Below are 6,042 nucleotides of genomic sequence, written 5' to 3'. Positions count from 1 at the left end.
AATCTGTTTTTTTCTTTGTTATTATGGGGTATTGTGTTTAGATTGATTAATATATATATTTTTTAAATAAGGCTGTATCGTAACAAAATGTGGAAAAAGTCACGGGTGATAGGCTAATATTGTCACCAAATCAGACTATTCTTCATTTAATCTTGTCTTTACATTTACTAAATAATATGGATGTGAAATTTGTTTGGATTTAGAATGGACCATTATCATGCACCTGTATCAAAACAGGGGCAGCAGGAAAAAATATGTGTCATCTATGCACTTAAATAGCGAATGGAGGAAGCTTTCCCTGGTTCATTTTCATGCCAGCCAGGTAGGCTATACTCCTGTTGTAAATATAAGCAATGTGCTTAAAATTAGGAAAGTTGAGAAATAAATATAGTAAGTCTCGCAACATGAACTTATGCATTCTCATAAAGTGTTTGATTAGATTTTCGATACATTTGCATTGATGTCATAGTGATTAGAGGGAAAATAGAGTGTTGAATACCAGGCAGTTAGCAAGTTTGGTAGGCTACGGTCACATGAAATTTGACTGCCTTCATGACTCGTGACCGGCATTGTGGTGGTAATAAGGTCATCGCAATAGCCCTAGGCTCAACTAACTCTCTGGCTCATTTTACCTCACTCTACCCTACTTTTTTTATGCTGACAGGGAGAAGACAATAATGTTCTCTCTCCATGAAGACAAGGCACACTTCTGTATCTCCACACACACACACACACACACACACACACACACACACACACACACACACACACACACACACACACACACACACACACACACACACGAGTGCACATGCACACACACGCACAGCTTGCCCAGTGGACTTGAACCAATGAAAATAGTCCCAAAAGTGCAGGTCCAAACAATTTGGTAATCTAGGCATGCTCAAGCATCAATCTAACATTTTAAGTATTTGAAAGAAAACAAATAAAAAATTTGAAGCCATGTCTAGCTCACTCACTCTCTCCTCACCCTTTCCTCCCCTCTGTCTTGTAGTTCAAACCTGATTGGGGTGAAAGCTATGTGCAGCCATAAAATATATAGTATTTACTAAGCAGATAAGACAGTTTGAATGTACCATACTCTTCACACTATAATTATTATTATTATCAGGATCTTTTGAACTGTTCTAAGAATTATGAAAAGTGCCCATTGATGGAGACTGGAATTTGAAGATCACATTTTTACCTGTGGTACTAAAAACATACATGCTTTACCTTGCATGTCATAGCCAGCCAGCAGGTAGCAAAACTCCCCAAAATAGAAAAGAAGTGGTAGCACAACACCACCCATAAAGCTGCCTCGCTGCAGAAACAGGAGGTCGGCTCCTGCCCTTTGGGCACTGGCTTAGTTACTTACCCTACAGCAAATACAAAGATAACATACACATTCTTATCTTAAGTATGAAAACAAGTTAAATATGAATAAGAGCATCTGCAAAATTACTAAAATGTCAAATGTAAAAAATCTCTCTCTCCCTCTTCACCACTTTCTCTCTCTCCACTTGGACACACACAGATGGGCCAGTGTTGTTACAGTATGCTGGGCCAGCCAACGGATTGTGTGTGTGTGCGTGTCCGTGTGTGTAAGGCAGTACCGTACACAGATGCCAGCTCTCCTCTGATCCACGTCCTATTAAAACAGCACCAATAGGACCAATCAACCGATCACTTTTTCAAACAGCCCTTTGTTCCCCTGAACCAACAACAGCTGGGGACTATTATCTGTCAGGACAGGACATAGGACACAGTGGCAGAAAGTATTGCCTCAGTTGCCAGTTAGTCCATTACATTGTATGGTGTCTGGCTAAAACCGTAGCGCTGTAAATGATTTATGTCCTACGGACGGTGTACCCCTTCACTCCCTTGTTGTATCGTTGCATCTGCCACAGTGCATCCTCAATGGGGTTGCAAAGGCAGGGAATATTATGGGAAATCACCAGTAAACTACCATAATTCCGGTAACTTAAGGAATACATGGAATTTTATCAGATGACATCTGATGCCTTTTTGGGTACCTCAGATGATCACAGGTGTCTGTGATTTTCTCTGACGCTCCGTGTGGCCTTATCACATGTAAAATACATATATTTTAAATCTAATAGGATGATTTTCAAGTATAAAATTGAATGACAAAGCTGCATCCTAACTACACTGAACAAAAAATATAAAACGCAACGAGTAACAATTTTACTGAGTTACAGTTCGTCAATTGAAATAAATAAATTAAACTCTAATCTATGGATTTCACATGACTGGGACCACAGATGTTGATCACAGATACCTTAAAAAAAAGGTAGGGGCGTGGATCAGAAAACCAGTCAGTATCTGGTTTGACCACCATTTACCTCATGCAGCACGACACATCTCCTGCTTGATCAGGCTGTTGATTGTGCCCAGGCTGTTGATTGTCCCACTCCTCTTCAATGGCTGTGTGAAGTTGCTGGATATTTGCGGGAACTGGAACATGCTGTTGTATACATCAATCCAGAGCATCCCAAACATGCTTAACGTGTGACATGTCTAGTGAGTATGTAGGCCATGGAAGAACTGAGAACTTTTACAGCGTCCAGGAATTGTGTACAGATCCTTGCGACATGGGGCTTTGCATTATCATGCTGAAACATGAGGTGATGGCGGTGGATGAATGGCACGACAATGGGCCTCAGGATCTTGTCACGGTATCTTTGTGAATGCAAACGCCCATCGTTAAAATGCAATTGTGTTCGTTGTCCATAGCTTATGCCTGCCCATATAACCCCACGGGGCACTCTGTTCACAACGTTAACATCAGCAAATCGCTCACCCACATGACACCATGCACACTGTCTGCCATCTGCCCGGTACAGTTGAAACTAAGATTCATCCGTGAAGAGTACACTTTTCCAGCGTGCCAGTGAGGTGGTGGAGTAGTTGCCCACTGAAGTCGGTTACGACGCCGAATTACAGTCTTGTTTAGACCCTGGTGAGGACGACGAGCAAGCAGATGAGCTTCCCTGAGACAGTTTGTGCAGAAATTCTTCAGTTGTGTAAACCCACAGTTTCATCAGCTGTCTGGGTGGCTGGTCTCAAACGATCATGCAGGTGAAGAAGATGGCTGTGGAGGTCCTGGGCTGGTGTGGTTACACGTGGTCTGCGGTTGTGAGGCCGGTTGGACTTTCTGCCAAATTCTCTAAAATGACTTGAGGTGGCTTAAGGTCTGGAAATGAACATTAAATTATCTGGTAACAGCGCTGGTGGATATTCCTGCAATCAGCATGCCAATTGCACACTCCCCCAACATTTGAGACTTCTGTGGCATTGTGTTGTGTGACAAAACTGCACACTTGAGAGTGGCCTTTAATTGTCCCCAGCACAAGGTGCACCTGTGTAATGATCATGCTGTTTAATCAGCTTCCTGATATGCCACACCTGTCAGTTGGATAGATTATCTTGGCAAAGAAGAAATGCTCACTAACAGGGATGTAAACAAATTTGTGCGAAATACATTTTTGTGCATATCGAACATTTCTGGGATCTTTTATTTCACATGTTGCATTTATATATATTTTTTTCAGTTTACAGTATAAACCATTAACTTAGTGAATACCATTGGTGTTTAATATGAGGGTTTCCGCATGAAATATCCTTATATATATATATATATATATATATATATATTTAGACACCCTTGTTTTTTAAAATTTCACCTTTATTTAAACCAGGTAGGCCAGTTGAGAACAAGTTCTCATTTACAACTGCGACCTGGAGAAGATAAAGCAAAGCAGTTCGACAAAAACACGTGAAGTTACGTGAAATACTACAGGAAATACGTGTGATTACACACAGGTGGATTGTATTTATCATCATTAGTCATTTAGGTCAACATTGGATCATTCAGAGATCCTCACTGAACGTCTGGAGAGGGTTTGCTGCACTGAAAGTAAAGGGGCTGAATAATTTTGCACACCCAATTTTTCAGTTTTTGATTTGTTAAAGTTTGAAATATCCAATAAATGTCGTTCCACTTCATGATTGTGTCCCACTTGTTGTTGATTCTTCACATAAAAATACAGTTTCATATCTTTATGTTTGAAGCCTGAAATGTGGCAAAAGGTCGCAAAGTTCAAGGGGGCCGAATACTTTCGCAAGGCACTGTATCTCTATATTAAACAGACAGATTTAGGGGGATTTTATGTATTTATTATGCCTCAGGCGGAGATGATTTTTTAAATTTGCATTTTATTTTTTTAAGCTCAGCTCATGAGGCACCTTGATAATGTGAGGCCTAAGACAATTTCCTCTTCTTGCCTAATGGTAAGTCCGTCAGTGTGTTCACTGTCTCAAGTTGGCAAACCAACATCATCCGGATGAGTTTACCCAACGGATGTGGAAGTTTCCCCTTGAAAAGTCTTGTTGCTGACACCAATAACAAATTGCAATCTGACTCCAATCAATCGTGGACTGGATTGAACCCCTTAAGTCTTTAAGGGAGGCAGGGGAAAATAATCCATTTACAATTTACATCAGCCTCTGTCCAATGTGTTTAAAATGGTAAGAAAGAAGACAGTGCCAAGGACTGCATCGTAATTACATCCTAACACACACACACACACAAACGCACGTCCACACACACATATGCACGCAAATGCATGCAAAAAAACACACGTACAGTCACACGCACCCAACAGTTGTGGGTGTGATAATCAATGGTTCGGGACCACAGCTCCAGGTATCCACAGGCCTGCCATTATTATACACTGGCTGGTCAATACATTGATACACAGACACTACAGACACACACAGACAGGTCTCAACCAGGGGGGAACGGATTTGTGTCGCACCAACGGGCAGTGTGTGCTATGTAGCTGCATCTTAAGTAAGATTGACTTCCTGGAATCTGGGGATGGGCTGACACACAATGGAGGCAATGGGAATAGGACACCATTGAGATAACTGTAACAGATTGAGGGAAGGGAGGGGAAGAGGAGAGGTGGTTTCCTAGTGACAGAGGCTATAACCATGTTGTGCTGCAAGGGGCAAGATGTGATGGGAAATAAGAGACGTGTGAAAGTGCTATGCAAGGCAAGCGCTGGGGTGTGAGGCTTAGTTTGTCTCAGTTTATTCCTATAGTCCAGGACCACACCATGCAGGAATCTTCTCTATACACGCACACATTACAACAACACAGCAGCTGCACATCTAGAGACAAAGCAGCAGAGAATCAGAGAGCAGGAGGTGGCGAATAGTCAAATAGGTTTTGTTTTCCAGTGAAGACAGAAAGATACATAGAGAGCGAGAGAGGGAGGGCAGAAGTGTTGGCAAAGTGTGGAGGGAGGGAAGGAGGGAGGGGGACAAAAGGGCCATTGTAAAGGGGAAGAAGTGTCCCCAGAAAGGAGGGAGGGAGAAAAGAAAGAAAGCCACCACTTGCTGGTCCCTTGGCCCTATTGTGAGTGGAGCTGCGGAGGGAAATGCAGCCACGCATGACAGATGTCCCTGGCTATTGTTCTAGCCATCAGCTAGATCTCTCTCCCAGGCTCCTACCTTCAGCCTCCTCTTTCTCTCTGCCTCCTGGTCAGCCTGGGTCTGAACAGGATTCCATGAGACAGCCTCCCCTCCTCTGGGACTGGGAGAGCTGGGAAAGACATCCCACTCTTTCTCAACTCACGGTCTCGCCACTCTCCATTCTGCAGCCCTGTGGAGTCGGAAGTCTGGGGCGGGCGCTGTGTGTGTGCACGCACTACACCCCCCCATTAGTATTTAGGCCTACTTCAATTCATTATAAAAAACAACACTCGCACATGATTTGAGCCAAAAGGTTTGTACACACAGACAAATTAACACACATTCCAGAACAACAATGCAAAGTGCTGTTTCATGCTTTTGTTATTGTTGACTTGAGAATGAGAGGGTGTAGCTAGACGCTGTATATTGAGTCAGAGCAGCAGTGATGCCATGCATTCCTCATTCAGTCTACTCACCATGTGGCCAACCTACAGAGCCAGCGTGTTAGCCTGTCACTCAAAGCAACACTGTGCCAGTGGG

This window comes from Oncorhynchus keta, chromosome 27 (assembly GCF_023373465.1).
Source record: "Oncorhynchus keta strain PuntledgeMale-10-30-2019 chromosome 27, Oket_V2, whole genome shotgun sequence".
In the NCBI taxonomy this organism is placed as follows: domain Eukaryota; kingdom Metazoa; phylum Chordata; class Actinopteri; order Salmoniformes; family Salmonidae; genus Oncorhynchus; species Oncorhynchus keta.
This window is presented reverse-complemented; position numbering follows the sequence as displayed.